A 24,208-nucleotide genomic window follows, 5' to 3' on the forward strand; every position below is an offset into this window, starting at 1 on the left:
AGAGTGTTTGCAATTGCTGTCTCCACAGCTCCATAAGCTGTCTCTGGGCAAGCATGCATGACTGGCTTCATGGTAGTAGCCATAAGGCACTGATTCTGCAGGACCAAAGAACCTTTGGACCCAGCTAATACAATCTTCAGACAAGGCATGGGAGGTTTGGGATGAGAAAGAGGGTATTCAAAGCTGAACCTAGTGGTGTACAGACAAAGAGGACTGGGCTTGGTGTCCAGCTCTGATTTTCTCTGTGCTTCCTCATCAGTATATTGGAATCCTAGCTGGGTGGGGAAGGTTTGTCATTACTCTATTTCCAATAAGAAACAAATCATGAACAAATGGTACAAGAGCTAATGTCAATCCAGTGCCCTCCAATATAGGCCAGCATTCATGTGGATTCAAAATAGGACCTAGAAGCTGGATCAATCTTTGCTTTCAGGACACTTCACAGAGTGCTTCAACATTCTGACTCAGTAGATTCCAGACACATGAGTTCACAGAGCAGCCCTGGAAGAGATGACTGGATGTACGTGCCTTCTCTTTGGAAGCCCATAATTTTCTTATTCATCAGAATCCAACCAAAATCTCTCTCTCTCTCTCTCTCTCTCTCTCTCTCTCTCTCTCTCTCTCTCTCTCTCTCTCTCTCTCTCTCTCCCTTCCCCGCTCTCTCTGACACACGCGCACACACACACACATTTGTGACAGTATTGGGAATTGAACTCAGGGACTTGCGAATGATAAGCAAGTATTCAACTACTGACCTGTATCCGTAACCCCTACCTTATCCTCAAAGGAAGTCCTGCCTAGACATACCATCACCATTCTCCTGGTACTATGGGTTCTACCAGCACCTGGCACTTATACCGCATGACCTTGAACTTGATCATTACCCTGTGTTATCCATCTAATATATATCTCCCTGTGATAACTGCAGACTAGTTATAATCTCAGGTGCCAGCATCCAGGTCTTATACATACACCTTCTGATCTGAGCCGGTGTTGGCTCAGTTTGAGTCACCATAGAACGGCCGTCAAACAACGGACCAGCACAGGACTAAAGTCAGTCAGAGCCGGCTGACACTGCTCCACACTATTCCTCTACACCTGTACTCCTGCTTCTGTTTTCACCGAGCAGGAAAGCTCAGCTTCATGGAACACTGAGGGCACAAACCAGGCAACTCACTCATTTCTGGGATTCTTTAGGATAAACATCCTAAAACAGCCAAATTCAAATATTTTATCTTAAACTGTATTTGCACACAATGTGCACAAATTAATCACCCTTGCTAACTTTGAGCAGACACATTCCATCAAATCCTAACAGAAAGAAAAGAGAGGAGGGAGAGAAAATGGGAGGGGGAGAGGTAGAGAGGGAGGGAGGAAAGAGAGAGAGAGAGCTCATACCTAACAGATGACAGAGAGTGTGATACAAAGAGAAAAGGAAAATTCCACAAAAGAAAGACCTTGGATTTGTTTCTTATTATTTGGTTTTGTAAAAGGTTTTTAAAGTCAAAGAATTAGGTAGGTAGCAAATTCTACAACTGGAGAGAGACAGGGACCAAAATATAACAATTGTTCCTGGGCAGGTTTTCTCAGCACATAGTAGAAAGGAGAAAATCTGAATGAGGAAGGCAGAATTATTCTTAAAACCTCTCATAGTACAAAATCAGTTGGTGAACGGGGTTACTAGCTTGGAGCTAAAAAAAAAAAAATCATTTCTGAAGTGCGTGTTTAGAGAGTGTTTTTTTTAATGCAATAAAAATGGAAAAGAATTTGAGGTAAGGTGGGGGAGGCCCTTCTGCAACAGCAGCTGCTTCTGTCTTCAGGCTCTGGGCAAAGATGTTTCGTCCCATCCTTTCAACAACCCATTATCAGGCCTCTCTCCTCAGCATTATTCTCAAGCAACCTTATCAGACACAAGCATCGGCCTCAGATGCTGCAACTGGAGTCTTGTAATTGTCCCCGGTAGAGCTCAATAGCACCTTGAACCATCAGAGCAATCTCAGCTCTTAAGGAAAGGTCTCCACAAGGAGAAGCAGGGAAGAGAATTTGCCTGTGGCTATGTGTGCTCTTTAATAGCTAACTCTCTTCTGTCGCCTTCACCACGGAGCCTGTGGAGAGGCGAGGAGTCGTTCTATTTATCACCCGGGTCTTCCTAGCCGTGCCTGGTAGGCAATGATCATATTATTTATTACCAGGTGTGTGGTGCTATTGGGGGGTAGGGTGGGAAATGATTTCTTTAATGGGCCTTTCACAGATGTGGGAACTTGGGAGATCAAGGTAGGAAAAAACAGAATGTGTAGACCCCGGCGTCCTGGAAAGTATTTGCCGCCGGTATGTGAGAGTTTGTATGGGCAAGTATAATTTATAGTACACATATGTGTGCATGATTAATTATGTAAGTTGAGGAGTAAGGGGAGAGAAGTGTTCTTCAGGCATGTGTCTGTCTGCAAGAAGGTAACAGAGTGCTTACAGAAAGTTTGGCAGAGGCCTTCAACTTTTAGCACCCTCGCCCCTTAGTGTCTTAAAAACAGACTTTTTTTTTCCTGCTATAGAATTAACAGAAATTGGATTCAGAAGCAGAGGACTAAATTTTCGAAAGTGAGAAAGTTCTGGAATGTTCAGGAAATATCAGGCCCTCAGAGCATTCATTCTTAAGACCCAGAATTCTTCATCGCCTTTCCTCATGCCTTAAATACTATCCTATCAACAGGCTGGTTCTGCCCGGTTCTGACTCTGGAGTGCCAAATGACCCTTGCCAGAATTCCTCCTTCTGTATAGTGTTCTAAATCAAGATGCACACTACAATAGTAGGAAAGTTAGTAAGCTTCCATAGGGGCTCAGGCAGGAAGGTCTCTGACTCATCAGCCCTCTGGGCAAATGAGAAGGATCAGCCGCACACAGGTAGAACATTCTAGATGGAGCTTCTACTCTGTTTATTCTGACTGACTGTTAGAACTTCTAGACACTGTTTCTCCAACCAACTGGAGACAGTAGTGACCAAGTCAGGGATCTCCTCAGGGCTGTTAAGTGAAGCAGATCTGCCAAAAGGACAGAGCCTCTTCCTCTCCATGGAACCTTCCATTCTTTCCAGAAGCTGCCCAGTTGGTAAATGTGTGCACTAATCAGAATTAAGTCCAGCTGCAAAGTACAGATGCCATGCCACAGTGCCTCCAAGGGGATACACTGTGTCTTGTGATAGCTGAGATTGGGATTTAGCTGCTGCCATCCTGTTGTCCTTAGAGCACAGTGGATAGCCTCAGAGTTGTCCCGTGTTAATAAAAATCATGATTGTAGTCCTGGTAACCACATCAGAGTCCAAGTATGGAATTAAGGCATGGGAAAAAGGGAAGGAAGAAAGGGAAGAGAGAAGGCAGAGGTAAGGTCCAAAGAAAGGTGTAAAAAAGGCACATGCCTAGTAACCCTCCCCAGCACATGTGCCCTGGAAACATGCATTGTTCAGCAACTTCCATTATTCAGGGCATCTTTACCCACCAATTTTAGCTTGTATGCCTTTCACCACAGTGGATATTAGGAACAATTGGTTATTATTCTTTAAAAAAGCAAGAATAGGCAACGGTCTGAGCGCTGGCCGAGAGGTTGGGAGTGCCGCCCGTGGAGCTGGAGGTCGCCGGTTCGAGTCCCGGCTTGTGTGTGTGCTTGTGACTGTGTGCGCATGCGTCGTAATTAATCGGGGTAGGGGGGAGCAAGAATGGGATCGTGGGACCTGGAAATTGAAGATTTTATCTTAATTGGGAGGATGCCTCTATCCCAGGAAACTCAGGGTCTCGGGTTCCTGAAGGAAGGCTTTGCAATGGGCAAGACGGGCAACAAGGACAGAACCACCACAGGTAGTCCTTGTTGGCATGGATTTCAGATCAGTGGATCATGCACCCTGCCCTCTCTGAGGTCAATGTCTGTAACAATTCTAGACTCATGTTACATAGTTAGCCCTGTACTGACCATCTAAGCACCGGGGGCAAGCCCAGGCTCACACTAGATGGTCATTTATTCAGGCCCGCGTTTGACCAAATTGCCCTTAGATTTCTTTGAATGACTAGTGACCAAGGCGTAGACCTATCTTTGGCCTACATCCATCAGGCCCTCTTCGGTCCTTCTGCGTTTGTAGTCTGGTAGGAGTTGCTTCTGCTTACATTCTAGCCCAAACTCAAGTCCCAGGACCATAACTCTATACTTAGTTTCTCTGCCTAAACCCTGAGCCTTACATTCTTTCCACAATGTCCGGGTATGGATCCACCTTTTAGAACCTATCACTGGCAACATTTCAGTCATGCTCAGACCCTGAAACAAGACCTTCCTAGCTCTGGAACACGAATCACCGTATCTAATCTTCCATGCTCAAAATTTGGTAATGAATAATGGCACTCTGTCTCGGTTCCTGAAATGAATAAATGACTGTTTGAGCTCACTGCTGGACATCTGTAATCAATGTGGAATATTTCTAGACAACGCTCCTCAGGAAAGTAGCTGCTGGTTTTGGACTCCTAGCAAGGAGGTCTGTTCTGCCGTGATAGGCATCTTGTCTAGTGCCTACTCAGAGGAAAACTAGTTGAGCACCACTTAATAGAGTCAAACATCTGATAAGTGGGCTGATGTAAATACTCGTCTGAAAAGTGCCTGGAGGACGAGTAGTATGTATCATAACATAACTTTACATTTCTATCAATGATAACAGAAGTTATTTCCTTCCAAGCCCATCATCTCTACATTATAGAGTGAAAAGTGCCCCTGGCACAGCTGAGATTTCCTGTATATACCTGATTTAAGCTCTCTATAAGAGCCTACTACTTTAGATAAGCCTTTGAACTTGAAATATCCAAATTACACTTTTATATCTTGTTTCATTGTTCATTAAATATCTCAAGGAGACCAAGATTTTCTTTCTGGCTGACAGAGTTGATAACATAGAACTGAGGATTAACTTGTCTAACAGAAATCTGGAAAATTTCAAGAAACCCTGGGCAGGCAATAGCATTGTTGTCTTCATATAAAATTCGTTATTAAGCACTTACTTATGTATGGTATTTCTGTGTTCGAGGAGCTTTGTGCAATGCTTTTTATTCTTTCTCCACTCCATCCTCTCAAACACAGCCCAACTTCTTATCTCCATCTCATCCACAGCAGGGGAAACTGAGACTCTGAGAACATATGAGCCTTCGTCTAAAACTGGAGTGGGCAGAAAGTAGGGACTAAACCATGAGGAGAGGAAAGAGGGTTGCTGTGTTCAGAAATCCCTACCTTCCCTTTTATACTGATCTTGCCTTCTTTGGGCTTCAGTGAAATATGGAGATTAACAAAAAAGCAATGTGGCCAAGACTTCTAAGTGTTCTCATGTATGCTCTGCTCAGTTAGTGTTGATTGCGCAGTGACCAGATGGTGCTGGCCTGTGTCTACCAGTGACCACAAATACCAGGTTTTCCTGGCTACAGCTGAGATATACCTCTTAGACATATCCTCAGTGTCTTCTTTTTTGTTGGAGGCAGACAAAAGGATCCAGAAATGTAGGGCCTTATGATTATTCCTGCCTCCCTGACTCACAATACTAAAATCTAGTTCATATTTGAATACATAGAGTGTCAGGAGTTTGGAAGACCTCCACCACCTCCCTCGATCATCTTCCTGATTAAAGTGGCCACCCAAACAGCTGGAGAGGTCTGGTGTGAAGATGGAAACACACAAACGGACTAAAAGTTCCTTGTGCCGCCTGTTGACAAGTGTTCCATCAGCATGGATGTTTAATCGTCCCAGGATACTACCTGTGAGCCCTGAGTACAGAGCCTCATTACCACAGGGAACAAGGATCTGGAGGAAAGGAGGGTGGGAATCCCTAGAGAGGGTTCTAGCACCACCTCAGTCTATAGCTGTAAGGGACACATCTTAGCTCTACAGCCAATCCCAAGAATACAGTATCCTACAGCTTAATAAAAGAGCCCAAGGCAGGATGGTAATTCTTTCCTGCTCAAATCCATCACACCATGGTTATTAGTCAGGGAACAAGAGACCACATGAACACCTACACCAACTCAGTGCCCTTAACATCTCTTCCTCCCTCCCTCTATAAAAATACCCTCTGCCACATCTCTCCCTTCTATGACGGCATAGCTCTTTCCCACTGATGCCAGGGATCATGTGCTTGGCTCCCATTTTTAGTTTCGTCTACAAAGTTATCTCGGATTACCATTGTATCTATGCCCATAGCCAAGACCACATGATCGCAGCTCAGCCTAGGCTCCAAGACTCAAGATTCCAGCTTCATGTTTAAACCAAGCAGAATTTCAAAGCGAGCAACCAAAACCAAAAGCTAGAGCGTGAGGATTAAAAACGCTTTGGGACCCCTCATTCCGTCTTAATCTGGAAAACTGAACAGTAGCATCAGGGCACTGTTGGATCTCCACCTTCTGTGAGTTTAGGGAAAGGGTAGGAAGTGATGCCTTATGTGCAACTATGAAGTAAAGCAAGAGCCAAAGGCAGAGAGGTTCACTAGAAACTGAAGGTGGGAATCCCAGACCCACGTAGGTGAGCAATGGATATCATAGTGATAGTGGATATGAGAAACTGTACAATTCAGCAGCAAGAATCTGGGCTCTCAGAGAGAAGCACTGGCTAACTAGAGCAGCTGCAGGCTACAGTTCCTATTCTTGATGCTTTGGGTATCCCTCTTGGTGCTCTGAGCTGCCTTTAACCTTATGATATCACGTCTGCTTTTCTACTGCTCTCCCTTGAACTCAGAGTCCCTCACACCTATTAAATGTCCTCCTCAGAGCACAGAGCTAATAGGCTTCCTGGCCTCTTGAATCTTTTGGCCAGAGAGGCCAGACCCTTTTAGTTTATACCCAGCACAGCTTAGAGGGACACACCTTCCATCTTTGCTGGGTCCTTGTAGAGCCACATACTTATCTACATCCTTCAGAAAAGCTAAGCAAAAGAATGTGACTATAACTGGAAGTTTCTCTCTCACTACCAGTTCCCAAATAAACACTCAGAGGCTCATATTCATTATAAAAGTTTGGCTGATAGCTTAGGCTTATTACTAACTAGCTCATACTTTTATATTAACCCATTTCCACTATTTTATATTTTACCATAAGGCTCGTGACTTGTTACCTAATATCTTGCTTCTCTGGCAGCTGCTGGCATCTTCCTCCTCTCCACCTTCTTTCTGCCTGTATTTGGTTTGGCTTTCCTGCTTAACTATATTCTGCCCTGCCAAAGGCCAAAGCAGCTTATTTATTAACCAATAGTAATAAAACATATTCACAGCATACAGAGGGGCATCCCAGGTCATGTAACCATAATACCCTGTTCCTCAGAGCCCTGTAAAAGAAATAGCTCACAGTTTCCACACCATAGCCCACAATAAATTTGTATTTCAGAACACTTAAAAAAAAGTCAAATGAAGTTCAAGTAAAATAAGAAATTCACACAATTAACATTTATACTTTAAAAGAGGCAGAATTATCAAGTTTCTTGCCAGTTCTAGACAGTATGCTAGACACACCCACTGTTAGAGTTTATAATTTAATACTTACACCCTTTGACTTTAGACAGGCTTTTTGATTGTTTTGTTTTGTTTTGTTTTCCTGATAGATGATGGGACTAAGAGTTAGAAACTTTAAATGTTTTGCATCAGCTCACCACACTAGGAAGTAGCTTGGCCAGCATTCAAAACACCTGACTTATGTATGTCCTTTCCTTGACTCTGTGTTCCATAGTAGGTATGATCAAGTCCAAGCAGATGCTATGGCAGTACGCCAGTCCACATTTGCCTACCTATCTGTGTCCAACACTGAAGACAAATGGTCTTTGCCTTGTGAAAGGTGAGAATCCTAGTGAACTGAGGGTGGTTAAGGCAATAATTTTTACCCTTCCCCTAAACTCATGAAAGATGGAGATCCAGTATCACTCTGGTGCTGCCATTTGGTTTTCCGGATTATACAGAATAATCTGTTTTTGGAGTCCTCACTTGCCTGACATACAGGGGCATTTTGTATCTTTTCACTTTTCCATGAAAAACAATGCTGTGCCCCTCCCTAGAAATGAAGATTTGGTTTTCATCTTGGCTTCCTAAACAAAGAAGCTGCTTTCCTATGATGACATCTACTAAAAGTTTTGACTGTCACTGCTCGTGGTTCTTAAAGGGAAGGTTTTTACACTAACAAAATGCAATTGCTGTCCTTCTGGTTCAGGATCCAATCTCCTGATTGACTTCCCCACTTTCTGCTGCTCTTAGTAGCGGGCTGAGCTCATGGTATAAATTCCTAAATATAGTTAGGTCATCAACTCAGGAAACTCTGTGACTTCAGGAAATTTGAATTGATGCAAAGTCGAGCATCACCCATAGAGTTGATGTGGGGGAGGGTAGAGGGTGTCAAGGCAGGTCCTGGTTTCCTCCAACTCCAGTTCCACAGCTTAGAACAATGCTTGGCACGCACAACACTTGGTGTTTGGAAACGAGGCGTCGGGTTTGTAAACACAGGAGTTTTCTTCACGTTATTTCCATACTTGCTACTGCCAGGCTCTCAGCTGTCTTCTGTGCCACCACTGATGGTGAACTGACCCTTTCCTAACTGTACTCTTCTAGACTGTGGGTGGGCAAGCAGGAACCACATCTGCCTCAAAGCCTGACTTCCACAGTCTGCAAGTTATGGATGGATTTAAGTTTTTAAATGTTTGGACAAAGCGTAAGTTAGAAGCATTCATAGTGTGCAGAAATGATGCAAGGGTCTAATCCCAGAGTCATACCTGGAAGTCTGTGCGCCAGTGGCATGGGTGAGCAAGTGAGACAGCCACACAGTACGGAAATCCTGAAGCTTTTTTCCTCACGCGTTCGCTTTTTAGAACAGTTTCCTGAGCCTTGTTCTATACCATGGGTTCTCTAGGCAACCATTATACTCTCACCCTATTGGATGAAAAACTGAAGTTGGGGCTTAGCATTTTAGGATTACCATTGCTGTGATGAAAGATCACCATCAAGACAACCTGGAGGGGAAAGGGTTTATCTAGCTTCACTTTCGCATCATTGTTCTTTGAAGGAGGTCAGGGCAGGAACTCAAAGAGGGCAGGAACCTGGAGGCAGAAGCTGATGCAGAGGCCATGGGGGGATGTTGCTGACTAGTTTGTTCCCCATAGCTCACTCAGCCTGCTCACTTATAGATGGCACCACCCACAATGGGGTGGGCATCACCCACAATGGAATGGGCTCTCCCCCATCTAACACTAATTAAGAAAAATGTCCCTTGGCTTGCCTACAGTTCAATCTAATACAGGTATTTTCTTAATTGAGTTTCCCTCCTCTTAAGTGACTTTAGTTTGTCCCAAGTTGACATAAACTATTCTGCGACCAGTTTTTACGGTCTTCCAAGTGATGCACCTAGAATCTGAGGACCACTAGTCTAGAATTTTCTGAGATAAAAATGGGAACCTATCTCTGTTAAACCTTTGTTAAGCACTGACTCTCAGCTTTTCAAAGGCTAAGAAAATTTAGTAAACGCCTCCTCTGTTTAGAGGTTGCGGTCTTGTGACTATCAAGAGAACAGAAAGTACCACGTTGAGGAAAGACTTCTTGATGGCCGTTGTTCCCACTGCCAAGTACCTACCTCAAAAAAAAAAAAACAAAAAAAAAAAAGAGGGGGGACATAACTCACCACCCCAAGCAATATAGCCCAACATCCTTCATGGGGCGCAGGGGTGTGGTGTGTTGGGGAATTGTGGGCTTTAAGGTAAAATGGGTCCTTAAATATTTGGTTTTCTTTCCACTCACTGGCCACCCTTCTATTTGGTTTGGGGCCTAAATAAGCCAGCTTGTAAGTAACTGGAGAGGGTGTTTACCCAGTGAATTAGTCCAGCTTTCATTGTGCAGGGGATTAGCACCAGTAGTGGAAGAGGCTCCATTTCAGGTTAGAGGGGTTCCGGGTTTGCTAGCTCCAGGCCAGGACTAATTATCATAGGATGGGGGCCATTAAAGGGCTTAACTACCAGCGCCCCCCTTCCAGCACTGGATTAGCCTTTCGCCTGCAGCTCTGGGCCGATAACCATTCCCAGGTCTGTCTGCCCTGGGCGGTGATGTGAGCCTGAAAATGCAGCTACTTAGAGTTCCAACTGCACAGCCTGTGGACAGTCTGGGGAGGGCTTCGCTCCCACCTGTGCAGAAGCAGCTGCAGCTCCAGTGCAGGTGTAGCCACAGCATCCCACGAGCCCAGGCAGGGTTGCAGGGGTGTGGATGACCCCACCAGAAGATAAGGTTTTAGGAAATAAAATCACCACCTTACCCTTAGCTCCTAGCCCCAACCCCTGCCTGGGATGAGGCAGATAAATTGCTTCACTCTACTAAATCTCCAATGCAAACTCAAAACAAAGTATTGCTTAGTTAAAACGCCCGGAGCCTGGTGCTCTCACACAAGGTGAGAGCTGAGGAGAGAGTCAAGCGGACAAGCCCGCTGGAATGACAGGGCTCAAGCCATTTCCTTTCCTTCTTCCTGAACTTTCCAACAGGAAGACCACATTTATCCTTGGTAGCATCACTGAAGAAGTGGACAAAAATAGGTTTGAAGAATGCTTACATATGGCCAGGTTGGCTTCTAACTCAACATGTAGCCGACCATAATCTTAAACTCCCCATCCTCCTGCCTCCACCTTCCGAGTTCTGGGGATGTAAGCATGAACCATCATGCCCTCCTCCCAGGGTTGTTCTGAAGAGAGAAACTCTGTTCTCAAAAAGTACACAAATGATGGTTACCAAACTAATACAGACAATTTTGGGTTGGTAGAATTATGGGTGATTTTTAAAATTTCCCATATATTTATAAAAGTTTGTAGTCAAGACACAAAATATTAAACCTAACACTGCACCACTTTGACTCTTGTTTTATCCATTTGTCTAGGTAGAGAGGTCTCACATTGCCCAGGACTACCCTTCAGGTATGTGAAGCCATCAGCTGGCCAGAAGCATCACATAGAAGGTCTTACAGAAAAAAAAAATGGCTCAGCAGTAATTGTGATCTTCAGGGCTACATTGCTGTTTTGTTTTTACATGGGGACAGCTAGATTATGAGGGCTGTTTATTAAATTTCAGTCAACTATGGCCACTGGGTCATAATCACTCCAATTATACTGGTTAGTTTTATAAAATCAATTTCAGCAATTATTTGAGAACATACGAAGAATCTTTGCAGTTGCAGATTTATTTTATAAATGCTTAAAAATAAGTTAGACCATGGGAAGGATTCTACAATATGTGGAAACTCTGGATTTCCACTGTAGCAAAGAGAAGCACAGCAGTGGGGTGATGTGATGGAAAGATCTTGCCCACTCTACAATTGGCACTTGGCTGGTCACAAAGTACAGGAGCTCTCTGGCATTTTGCTAAGTGATTAGCCCTTTGTGATATGTTTTCTAGGACATGCCAAGTTTTGATTCTGGTTTATGAGTCCAGGAGCTAAGAATAATTCAACTCAATTCAGTAAACATCAATTGAGTGCCTTTCATGTGGTACCCATCATGCCAAAGGATGATAAGGCAAGGTCTTGCCAAAATCTCACAAGAGCAAGAGGCAGCTCATCCTACAAGACTTGGAACAATTATGCGACAGTGTCCCCATGACCTTACCAGTCTGTTCATGTCCCACTGCCAAGGCTCAGTGGAGGATTCGGCTGACTGAGCTCAATGCAACCCGAAAGGTCAAAACAGTGAGTAGTGTTTTTGGAAAGTTGCCTAGCTCTGAGGTTTGTTTTAATACTGTGTGTATTGTTAAACAAATAAATAAACAATAGAAACTGAAAAACTAGAATGTCCTTGGGTTATTATTTCAAAAAACAAACTATAAAAATCAGGCAGTGGTAAGAAAATCAAAGTCAGAATGAACTATTGTTGAGTATTGGACATAATCATATTTGTATCCCTTTAGTGAATATTTGTTGAGAAAATTCCCTATAAAAAGAATAAAAGATGGACTCCAGACCTATGTGTGGTGGTTTGAATGAGAATGTCTGTCTCCCGTGGGTTCAGATATTTGAATGTTTGGTTCCCATTTGTTGGAACCCTTTGGGAAGGATTAGGAGGTGTGGCCTTATTGAAAGAGATGTGTCACTGAGGGCAGGTTTTGAGGTTTCAAAGGCCGAGACCATTCTCAATTATCTCTCTCTGCCTCATGCCTGTGGATCAGCATGTAAGCTCTCATCTACGGCTCCACTGCCATGCCTACCTGCATGCTGCCATGCTCCCTGCCATGATGGTCATGGACTTCAACACTCTGGAGCTGTGTACCCCATAAACTCTTTTACAAGTTGTCTTATAAAAGGTGTCTCTTCACAACAATAGAAAAGTGACTAAGACAATATTTTAGTTTGAAAAGTATACATAAATAATTATAACGAAAAATAGGCTATGATAACTACCATACTACAAAGTGCTGTAGATATTTGAAGGAAGGTGATGTAACAGAATCTGAGAGGGCTTCTGAGAGATGGAATGACTTCCATTAGACCTGTTCAAAATTGGCAGAATAAGTAATTCTTTTCTTTAAGTTGTTTATATCAGGGGTTTTATCACAGTGACAAGAACTAAACAACACATAGTGATGAGGGCAGAGCATACAGTGCCACACATGGAGGTGTGGGAAACAAATTGGAAGAGCTACAGAGAAAAGGCAAGATGACCTAAGAGTGTAGCTCTCAGATTATGAGAATCTCAGGACAATTTATAAAGCAATAATAGTATGACCTATGAGTTATTATTTAACTGTGATGGCAATTTTTAGAAAAAAAAAGAAGTAAAGAATCTTTTACTCTAAGATTTTTCTCAGAGAGAAATACAATATATGTTTCAGAAGAATATTTAATGGTATGTCTGCATGGTATGTCTTTGTGTGGATGCATTCACATATATGGGGGCACACATGTGTAGGATATGTGTGTGCATGCATGTAGAAGCCAAAGTTGGTATCGTGTCTTCCTGGGACACTATTTTATTTGTTGAAGCAGGATCTCTCACTGAACTCAGAGCCCTTGGACTTGAGTTAGTCTAACTATCCAGCTTGTCCCAGGATCCTCTGTCTCTGCCTCCTGAGTGCAGGGATTGCAGGCAGCCACAATCTTGGGGATCTGAACTTTAGTCTTTATGCTTGCACAGCAAGTGCTCTTTCCACTAAATAATTCCCTGAATCCAAATAAAGGGAATTTAATCCACAAGGAGTGCATAATGGAAGGAATGTTGATGTTTGAAGAAAATGATAAATAATTGGTCAAAATTTGAAGTATTGACTAAATGAAACAACAATAATAATAATACAGATAAACAGTAACTGCCTGACAGAGAGAGATAGAGACAGAAGAGTAAGTGAATATTATACAGCAATAATTAAAGTAGGGAAATCGAAACTGGTGTGTTTTTAGCAAGTTTGCATTGCTTGCAACCAGAAGTATTGCTCAGTTATTTTTTGCAAACTCACATGAGTGCTGAAAACACAGAAATAGAAGGCAAATTTTCTAACCCTCTATAAGGAAAAATAATCACATCCCTGAAAAGGGGTAGACTGACCCAGGATGTGTGTGTGTGTGTGTGTGTGTGTGTGTGTGTGTGTGTGCACAAACACTCTCATGACAGCACACCAGTGCTGGCTCATCATCACATCCCTGAGAAGGAGTAGATTGATCCAGGACATGGGTGTGTGTATGTCCACACCTGCATGCACACACACATGCATATGATTGCACAACAGCACACCAGTGCCCAGGGTAGAGCAGGTTGTCCTAAAGAGTGTCCAAAGAGTTCACTTTAGAATGTAGAAAAATGAAATAAATATAATTAAATAAATGTAACAATTAGAATAAGATTATAAAAAATAAAATATTTAAAATAATAGCTATAAATGTGTACGAATATGATTCTGTATTTAAAGGAGAAAAGCTGAGACTCAAGTGCACACTTTGAAGACCAAATATTACAGATCAAAAGACACCTTAAAACAGTTACAGAAATGTCCATACTATTAGTATGGAAATAGATACTTCAAATCAAATGCTAAGGAAATGAAAAGTAACATGATTTTACTAACATAAGAAATAGCCTTAATGACAAAAACAACAATAACAACAAAAAAACAAAACAAAAAACAAAGAGATAAAGGGAATCGATAGAAAATAGTTAAAAGAACAATTCAGTAGGAAGATAAAATAACCCTGAACCCAATTTCAACTAACAATCTTAAATCACAAAACAAATTAAGCAAATCCAAAGTAGAGATTAAAATCCTCTACACTGTATCTCAATTCTCAGTAACTAATGCATCAATTAGACAAAAGCACTGAAGATACTGAAGTGTTACTAATATAAATAAAAACCTTGATTTTAACTGACAGGTAGTTTTATAACCAGCATCTCTATAATGTGTAACTGTTTCATGCATATGTGGGACACTCATTAAGACTGACAGCACATGGGCCATGAAATAAATCTCACTGCATTGAAAATGATATTATCTGGAAAACATGTTCTGTTGAAAATATGACAAAAGGAATAAGACATAATAGAAAGAAGTCATGGTGATTAATGCTCGCCAGGACTTGGCAGGTGAAATAAGAAGAATGAAAAGCTAGCTTCAGCTACCTACCATGATCAAGGCCAGCCTGAGCATCATGAGCTTCTGTCTAAGACACCGCATACATATACAAGTAATAAAACAATAAATCAATAAGGAAAATATAAAATCTTAAGTATCCTGAAATTTATATAAAGACTTAAAAGTTATTACTGAACAAATAAATTTATTATAATAAAAATATTTAGAACTAACTAAGAGAATAATAAAAAGTCAAATAATAAAATAACACAAATTTAAAAAGAAAAGAAAATAATACATCCTTCGGATAGTCACAGTCTTAGGTGCATACAAGTTTAAAGTAGTTAAAAGGTTCTGGACAATGATGGTGGATTCACCCAATTTACTTTAAAAATCACTTGAAAATTGACCAACAAGTCTAAAGTGAACGGGGAAACACAAGGCAGCAACGTAAGATTACAAGTTGGCTACCACAGTAGCGATGAAATAAGGAGACGCAACCCCCTTAATACCAGGGGTGCCCTGAAGGCTCGAGATAGGGGAGAGCACCCGACTGCTCTAATACCAGGCTAATGGCAGAGTAAACAGAATTGTGGGCTGGGGAGATGGCTCAGTGGGTAAAACACTTGCTATGCAAGCATGGCGACCCAACTTTAGATCCACAGAGCCCACATAGACCCAGAGAGAGCTCACACCTCTGATGCCCTCATACCCCTAGAGCAAGAGGGAGGTGAGAGAGGCAGATCCTTGGAAGCTTCCAGGCTAGTTAGCCTAGAATAGACAGAGGAAAGCAAGACACTTGCTTCAAATAAGGTGGAAGGGAAGGACCCTCACTTGATGCTGTCCTCTGGCCTTTACACACTAGTAACATACACACATGCACATATAGAAGGGAAAGAAAGCACATAATTGCTAGAATGGCTTGAAAAAACACTTAAGCAGTTTGAGAATGAGTTTTTTATTGATGGAGATTAGGCCAACAATGAATTCATTAATGTTGAACTACCATTAAGAAATACTGGAGCATCTATTATCTACCATCTCTCTGTCTGCTATCTATATCTATCTACCTCTCTATCTATCTCTCTTTCTGTCTATCTATGTATCTATCTATCTATCTATCTTCATCATCATCTATTTATCTTCCTGTCTGTCATCTCTCTGATTGGTAGAAACATTTCAGAACTGCAGACGCTATAAAAGAATGAAGATCTATAAAGTCAAAATCCTCAAATGAAGGAAAGTTGGGAGCACAAACATTTTTGGCACTATTATTTCTCTTGTGTCATTTACTAATTTGAACATTGTGGGTGAAAAGATGAAAGCTAAGCAGACACAAGGTGGTTGAGAAGGTCAGAGTGAACAGAGATTTTAGCAGGTTTATGGGATTGGGAAAAAAAAATTTTACAAAGGACAAGGACGCCCCCACCCCCCATGAACAGTCCCAATTCTCTCCGGAAACCCGAAGGATTAATCCTCAGGAGTAATAATGAGTCAGAAACTTAAGAGCCTGTAAAAGAACTAACACAAAAGAAAAATGCCACAAAATACAAGAAGAAAATCATGACCTATAAATTATTCTTTAAAACCATAGTCCTAGTAAGAGGTTGGGCTAGGAATATTTTCAGTTATTCCAAACACCAAAATCTTAACACCTGTCTGGAGTTTTTCTCAAAAAGATAACAGAGCATATGCCCCATCAAAATGAGGAATAGAAAATGAGGGATTCAAACAGCTTTGTGACAGAAGAAAGCCCCTGGATGACAGTCACAGGAGGTCCTGGCAGGGCAATGAAGGAGTGGGACAGCAGTCTAGACTGGAGGAGGTTGGAGGTCTTAGTGGTATTTATATAAGAGGATGCTAGTGTCTGGTATGTCTGATGGTACCAAGAGAAGTTTTAGACCACTGGTTGGGAGCCCAATTAGTTCAATTAGAACTAACAGACAACTAAGGAAATAAGAAAACAAGAACTCATAAAGGCAAAAATGCAGGGAAAATGATTCTTTATATACTACGAAATAAATTCTTGGTATATCTGTTAAGGAAATGAGGTAATCCTATGATGCCCCCGCTAGAGATTTAACCAAGTAAAGATGAGCAGTGTGTAGAGGCTTGAGAACAGAGGACAGGGAAGGGTACAAACGAGCAGTGAACCTTCCATTTTCAGAGAAGAAAATGACTTGTCTGGAGTTGAAAAAGTTGAGAGTCGCAATAAACCACATCCTCTAGAGAAATGAAGATTTCAAAGGTACCTTAGAAGGCTCAAGCAAATGCGTGGTCTTGAAGGAGGAGCATGTGGTTATTTATGCTTGCTTGCTTTTTACAGTGACTTCATGGAAAAAATGTTTCTCTAATTACATAAAGTTTTCTTTAATAAACATTTAAAAGGAAAGCACAGAGGTGAAAAGACGGCTCAGTGTTAAGAGTGTGGAATATTCTTGCAGAGGGCCTGAGTTTATAGTCAGCACCCACATCTGGTGGCTCACAACCACCAACAACTCCAGCTCCTGTGATCTGACACCTTCTGGCTTCTGTGGGCACATGCACACAAGAAGACACACATAAATAAAAAAAAAAATAAACCTTTAAAAAAAACTCCAAGCATATAACTAAGCCACTAGAGGCCAGGCAGTGGTGTTACACAGCTTTAAAGCCAGGATTTGGGAAGACAGAGGCAGATGGATCTCTGTGAGTTCAAAGCCACCCTAGGTTACACAAGATCAATTCAGAAACAGATCCATGCCTTTAATCCCAGCTCATGCCTTTAATGCTTTAACCTTTAATCCCAGCACTAGAGAGGAATATAAGGTGGATAGACAGGAACTCCTTCTTCTTCTTCTTCTTCTTCTTCTTCTTCTTCTTCTTCTTCTTCTTCTTCTTCTTCTTCTTCTTCTTCTTCTTCTTCTTCTTCTTCCTCCTCCTCCTCCTCCTCCTCCTCCTCCTCCTCCTCCTCCTCCTCCTCCTTCTTCTTTTTCTTCTTCTTTTTGGTTTATTTGAGGAAGGGTTTCTCTTTGTAGTTTTGTAGACGAGGCTGGCCTCAAACTCACAGAAATCTGCCTGCCTCTGCCTCCTGAGTGCTGGGATTAAAGGCATGCACCACCACTGTCCTGTGAGAAAGAAACTCTTTCAGTATGAGGATTTCTTAGAGGTAAGAACTCTCTAGTGGCTTAGCTGCTTTTCTTTTCTGGTCTTCAGGTTGAACCCCAATATTTTTCTCTGGGTTTTTATTATTTGTACTACAGGAAAGTTAACAGCTTTTAATACCACTGAATACGTGTGTATATTATATACTGAACATATACTATGTAAAGTTAAAGGCAAATTGATATATAATTGTCGAACTGTGCACACTCCACACTTGGGTCACAAACACAGCATATTCTGCTCATCTTTTTTCGTTTCGTTCCTAACAACAAAACTCAAGCGAACATCTACTACCAAGGACCGATTACTGCATTCTTGTTTGGTGGCTGCATGGCGTTCCCCTATAGAAACTCGCTGTCCTTTACTGATCAGAGATATACTAATAGACTTCTGCCCCCTCCAACTTTTTTGCCTTTTACATAATTATTTCACTTATTTACATAGTAAGCACGTACCTCTGGAAGTTAAACTTTCAAACATAAAATTGCTGAGTTGAGCCTGCCAAACTTCCCTCTGATGAATTTGTATTGATTTTCTACTTCACTTGACCGTTGTGAAAATGTTTACTTTTCAACTACTCGGTACATTTAAAAAGATTGATATAACAGATAAAGCAAAGTATCTTGCTTTTATTTCAATGCATGGTTTTATAATTATATGTAAGCTTGTACTATCACAGATTTCTTCTGGTTGTTTATTATTACTTTTATGATTTCACAGTTCATGTCTAAAAATCTGATCCAAGTAATATATCTAATGTAATAAATAAGGTATAATTGAGGTTTACTTTGTTCCAAATGGCGAACCAGTTTTCATAACATCATTTGTTAACAGTACTATCACTTTTAAACTAACACATGAGGCCACATTTTGTAAATTAATTCCATATGTGTGCCAGGATCTGTCTCTGGAGTGTCTTTTGCAGTGATATTTCCTTCACATGATAATATACATAGCTTTAATTACAGTGAATTGTAGGCTCATTATTTGGCACAAAAAAAACTAATTTTCTTTATTTCAAAAATTTCTAGTTGTCTCTCTTTTACAATGTATTTCTCTGCTGTGAGTCCCTGTCTCTTTTTGTATTTGATTCCAGAATGTTCATAATTGTTGGTTTGAGCAACTTCCAGAACCCTCGTCAGACAATTTTAAGATCTGTGCCAGCTCATAACTGATGTTCATCGATTGCCTTCCCCATGCATGCTGTGTTTGTGGTCTTCAGAGGCTGTGGGATTCTCATTGTACCCTGTACATTCTGGGTATTATGCTCAGAGGCTCTCTGTGTTGTTAGGACCTGCAACAATGTGGAGACTTTTATTTCACAGTCTGTATTAGTTACTTTTCTGTTGCTCTGATAAAAGAACAACTTTAAGAAGTCCTTCAAGTTAAAGAACTCTTCTCTTAAAGAACTTAAAGGCTCCAGAGGATAAGAGGCCATAATGGCAGGGGAACCAGACAGCAAGCTGCAATCGGAGGCAGAGCTTTACTTCCTGATTGCATGGTTCCAAATAATCTCACAGAAGTTTAATATTAATTACAAACTGTTTGGTATATTGTTCAGGCTTATTATTAGCTATCTCTTACTTTTAAATTAACTCATTTCTATTAATCTATGTTTTACCATGAGGCTTGTGGCTTCTATATCTATGTCCTGGCTGGGCAGCTGGCTGGCATCTCCCCAACTCCGCCCTTCTTCTTTCTTGTATTTTCAGTTTGACTTTCCTACCTAGCATTATTCTGCCTTGCTATATGCCAAAGCAACTTCTTTATTAACCTACGGGAATAAAACATATTGACAGCATACAGAAGAGTTATCCCACACCCGCGAGCTGCAGATGTGGTAGCAGCATTAGGTAGTTTGTTTCTTCAATAGCAAGGACAGCAAAACAGAAAGAGAGCAAAGAGGAAGTGGAGAGAGAATAAACACTTAAAGCCCACCCCCTACCCCAGTGAAGTAATTCCTCCAGCAATACTTTCCCTCCCAAAGATTCCACAAGCTCCCCAGACAGAGCCACCACAAGAGGAGCAAGCGCTCAAATCCCTGCGTCCATAGGAGAAATTCTTATTCAAATCGCCATGTAGTCTATTAATCTAGACAGCTCTAGGTTAGAGCTACCAAACTGCTGTTGCTAGGCTCTGGTTCCAGCATCAGTTCAGATGCCAATGGTTGTCACGTGGGATCTACAATACTCTCTCCTTAACTCAATAGCTTTTGGTCTTTCATCTGACCAGACTCCTGTTGTTTGGCGGTTCCTTGAGCCTATGGGATACAAACTAGGACCAGATCCTTCCATGTTCAGTTTAGAGGTGAACACAGTTCATCAGAGATCTGTGGCATCACCTTCCCAAGTTCCTCTCTCTCCCCAGGTTCTCCCGGGTACTTTCCGTTTCCCTAGAGTTCCTTTCTTAAGTCCTCTGATCAGAAAATGACCCACTGAAACATGTTGGCTAGCCACTGAAAGACAGAAGCAGGGAAAAGACATGTAATCATGTTCGAATCTCTTCTTGGAATAGTAGATTTCTTGGGTGGAAAGAAATCTCTCAGTTTTGACCCTTGCAAGCTCCCATAGCGATCATGGTTGCTGCTGCTCCAGGATTACCTTGGGGCTGGCATGCAGTAAAATGGAAGCAGGAAAATAAGGGATTTGTGCAGTGTCTCTGAACACTAGGGAAGGGCTTTTCTTTTCTCAAGTGAGATTTAGAAGGATTTTTCTGAAACTTTTTGTCTGTATCCCCCAGTGCTCACTTTTGGGTTTCTGCCTGTATTAAAATAACAGGGAGCTAAAGCAAATGAAAACACACATACACACACACACACACACAGAGACACATATGTGCACATCCGCACACATACACGCACACACAGTAAACTCAGCGCTCCTTTGAAGGTGCTTAGAATCCCATCATTCTTCTCCAATCTACCTTGCACTGTTTCCTTTTTAAAATCCTAGGGCTTTGTAAACATTTGTGAAGCCTGTCTGGGTTATTATACAGTTACAGATACTGGGAAGGAAGCAAGGGCTGCCTTATGCCGTCTTAACCAGAACCCCAAACCCTATCATTTTACTTTGCGTATTTATCTTGTTTCATCTTGTTCATCTTTTTTTCTCCTAAGAATTATCAGAATTTTTGAAATTATATAAAATCTAGATGGGATGAAATCTACAGAGCTTAAGAAAATAATGCGATGTTTTATTTGTTTGGTTGGCTTTGTTTGGCTAAGTAGAGCAGGCATGCCTTAGACTCACAATCCTACCTCAGTCACTTAGTGCTACAATTATGCTTATGTGCCAGCAGCCTGGCCTGTTTTGACTGCATTCACATAATAACCAAGCTTCTCTAGAAACAGAGTTACCGCCATTCCAAAACATGAATGTACTCCCTGTCTCTGTGAACTGTAGTCCTGCTTGGAACTACTGTCCTTCCTCCCTGTCTTGGCAAACCTCCAGTCCTGCTTGGAGTAGCTACTGTCCTTCCTCCTCACAGAATTGCCTCATCTGCTCCAACATGTCCTGCACATAGTATCATATACTATACCACTCTCCCCTTTGATATGATTTCTTTCATGTCTGACCTGTTGTCAATATCATTTAAAACAGACTTTGTTTTGGGCATTTTTTTTGACTGTCAGTGTTCCATTTAGATCTTTTTAGAATTCCCATAGCTTTTCTGAAAGCTTCCATTTCTTCTTCCATTATATAATATCTTATAAATTCGTTACCATTTTTTTTACTACTCCAACATACAGTTTACCCATAAATCTGTTGCCTGACATCTTCATTGACCTGCATGTATTTTCTCTCATTGATGTCCACTAAGAGCTTTGGCAGCATTTTCCATGGCTTTGCCTCAGTCTGTTTCTCTTAACAACTTTCATACTATTTGAAAGGTTTGTAGGCTTTCCAGAAATTCTGAATTTCATTTTCAGCTGGTTACATAAATGACATGGAGATAGAAAGACAGTCTTAGTACCAGGAAACAAAGTCACCAGTATTCCTCCTACACCCTAAGTCCAATGTATTTTATATTTAGAAATATCAATCATTTGCCTCTCTTGATGTATCAGGATACACACACACACACATATACATTTCTACAAATCTTAGTAACATCAAATAGCAGACTTTTTCACTTACTTTGTATGTGTGTTGCAGCTTTGTGGGACCAGTTTAATACAGCAAGTACATTGTAAATACTGCTGCCCACCAAGCCAGGTACAAAGTGACAGCAAATTATAGCTGGATTCTTACAATGTTCACATCTCACTCAGGGAAGCAAATATTGTAACTTCAAGTGGACAAAAAAATACAATCCTATCATAGTCCCATCAAGAACACCCCTGATAGGTCCCCTATGGTAGATCCTGAGCCATAGACCGAGTGTATCTCAAGATCTAGCTTACTATAGGTGCTGGTTGCTTTTTAAAAAAAAAAAAAAACAACTTGACATAAGCTAAGGTCATCTGGGAAGAGGGAACCTCAGCTAAGAAAATGCCTCCAGCAGCTTGGCCTGTAGGCAAATCTGTGAAGGCATTTCTTGATTAATTATTGGTGTAGGAAGGTCCAGCCCACTGGGAATGGTGCCACCCCTGTGATGGTGGTCCTGACTGACATAAGAAAGCAGGCTGATCAAACCACGAGAAGCAACCCAATGAGCATTGTTCTTCCATGGCCTGTGCTTCAGTGCCCGTCTCCAGGTTCCTGTCTCCATCTCATGTTCCGCCTTCCCTCATGACAGACTATACCATAAATTGGAATAAACCATTTCCTCCCCAAGTTGCTTTCAGTCATGGCGTTTTATCACAGCAATAGAAAACAAAGCAGGTCAGAGGCGGTGTGTACTCTGAAGTTGCACTATCCCATCACTGCGGGATTTAAGGACCTCAGGAGGCCGCACGTGTTTCCACGGTTCTGCTCTCCCTTCGCTCCCAGACTCACGGTTACGGCGCATTATGTCCGTGCCTGCAGGTCCACGGTGGAGAACACGCATCCATGTCTTCGTGTCTTGTACTTTCTCAGGTAAGCCCTGCTTTTACAACTGAATCAGAGCAGTCACTTGGCAAGCAGAGCTCCTGGGAAACTGCAAGGCTCTTCTTGGCATCTTACCACTCCCTGGCAAGCTTAAGAACACACATTCCAGGCAGCCATCTCACTCCTGCTGCGTCAGTTCCAGAAAAGCACAAATTTACATCAAGTTTAAAAAGCAGCTAAATTCCAGGACAGCCAGAACTACACAGAGAAACACTGTCTCAAAAAGAAAGAAAGAAAGAAAGAAAGAAAGAAAGAAAGAAAGAAAGAAAGAAAGGAAGGAAGGAAGGAAGGAAGGAAGGAAGGAAGGAAGGAAGGAAGGAAAGAAAGAAAGAAAGAAAGAAAGAAAGAAAGAAAGAAAAGAAAATAGCTAAATTACAATTTTATAATTCTTGAAAATGAGTCCCCAAGGGAATGTGAGTGGAGTCTTGAGTATCCAGAAGGTCAACTCATCAAGAAATAATTTGTCTGTCATATACATGGCCATGCTCTGGGATAGACTTTCCAGTCCAGAGCAAACCCTGGAATCCCTGCAGTCAAATAAAGTCAATCCCAGATTCAAAATCTGTTTTCCCCCCAGTTTTACTTCTGATTCACATGTAACTTTGCTGCATGGCTTCTTACGTTTCAAATACTCACTAAACTTAAATATGAGGCCCATAAATCCCATTTCATATTCTGCACAAAGCCTCTAATTCAAATGCCAGCTTCCCCCTAAAATCTAGGCTAAGTCCACTGTGGAGGCTCTGGTGGGCTACGTGAAGGGGTGAAAAACAGAACAATAAAGCTGTCTACATGTCTTTTCACTTGAGGCCATTTCAGGAGCAAAAATTAATCCCAACCTTGGGTGAACGCCACTGCAGCTGGCACTGAAGGAGAGCTTTGTCACACAGACACTTTGGTGGCAGGAAGGCCACTAAAAGAAGAGTAGGTGAGGGCTGCACTTCAGTAACTAAGCTTTGTGTAAAGAGCAAAACAGAAAGCCAGCCCCTGGCGCTAATGGAATTAAAAGCTGTAGGGAGACCTGGAAAGTCTCCTGAAGAACATGGGTCCTTGGGACTCTTCGGCAATTCTGGGAATCTTTCCTGCAGTTTGCTGAGGTGTCTCTGTCATACACTGTGACTTCTTGGCTGTTGGGCTTGTCTAGAGGTAAAAGAAGAAGGCCAAGAACTTCTGGACAGGCTCACAATGGTCACTGTGGCATGCACACTCAGAACAATTCTTCCAGCCAGGCTCTCAGTGACTGAGAAACAATTATAGTTTCATGTTATTTTAAAACTCATTGTTGAGACCACTGGCTTCCTTAGTTTGTATGGGTTTTTTTGTTTTGTTTTGTTTTTGCTTTTTGTTTTTTCTGGTAGAATAGTCAGAGAAGACTTTAGGTAGAAGAAAACTTTTTTTTCAGCTTTATAATTTTTTTGTTTTCTTTTGTTTTGTTTTAAAGACAGGGTCTTACTACGTAGCTCTA

Source organism: Chionomys nivalis, chromosome 4 (assembly GCF_950005125.1).
Source record: "Chionomys nivalis chromosome 4, mChiNiv1.1, whole genome shotgun sequence".
NCBI classification, from domain to species: Eukaryota; Metazoa; Chordata; class Mammalia; order Rodentia; family Cricetidae; genus Chionomys; species Chionomys nivalis.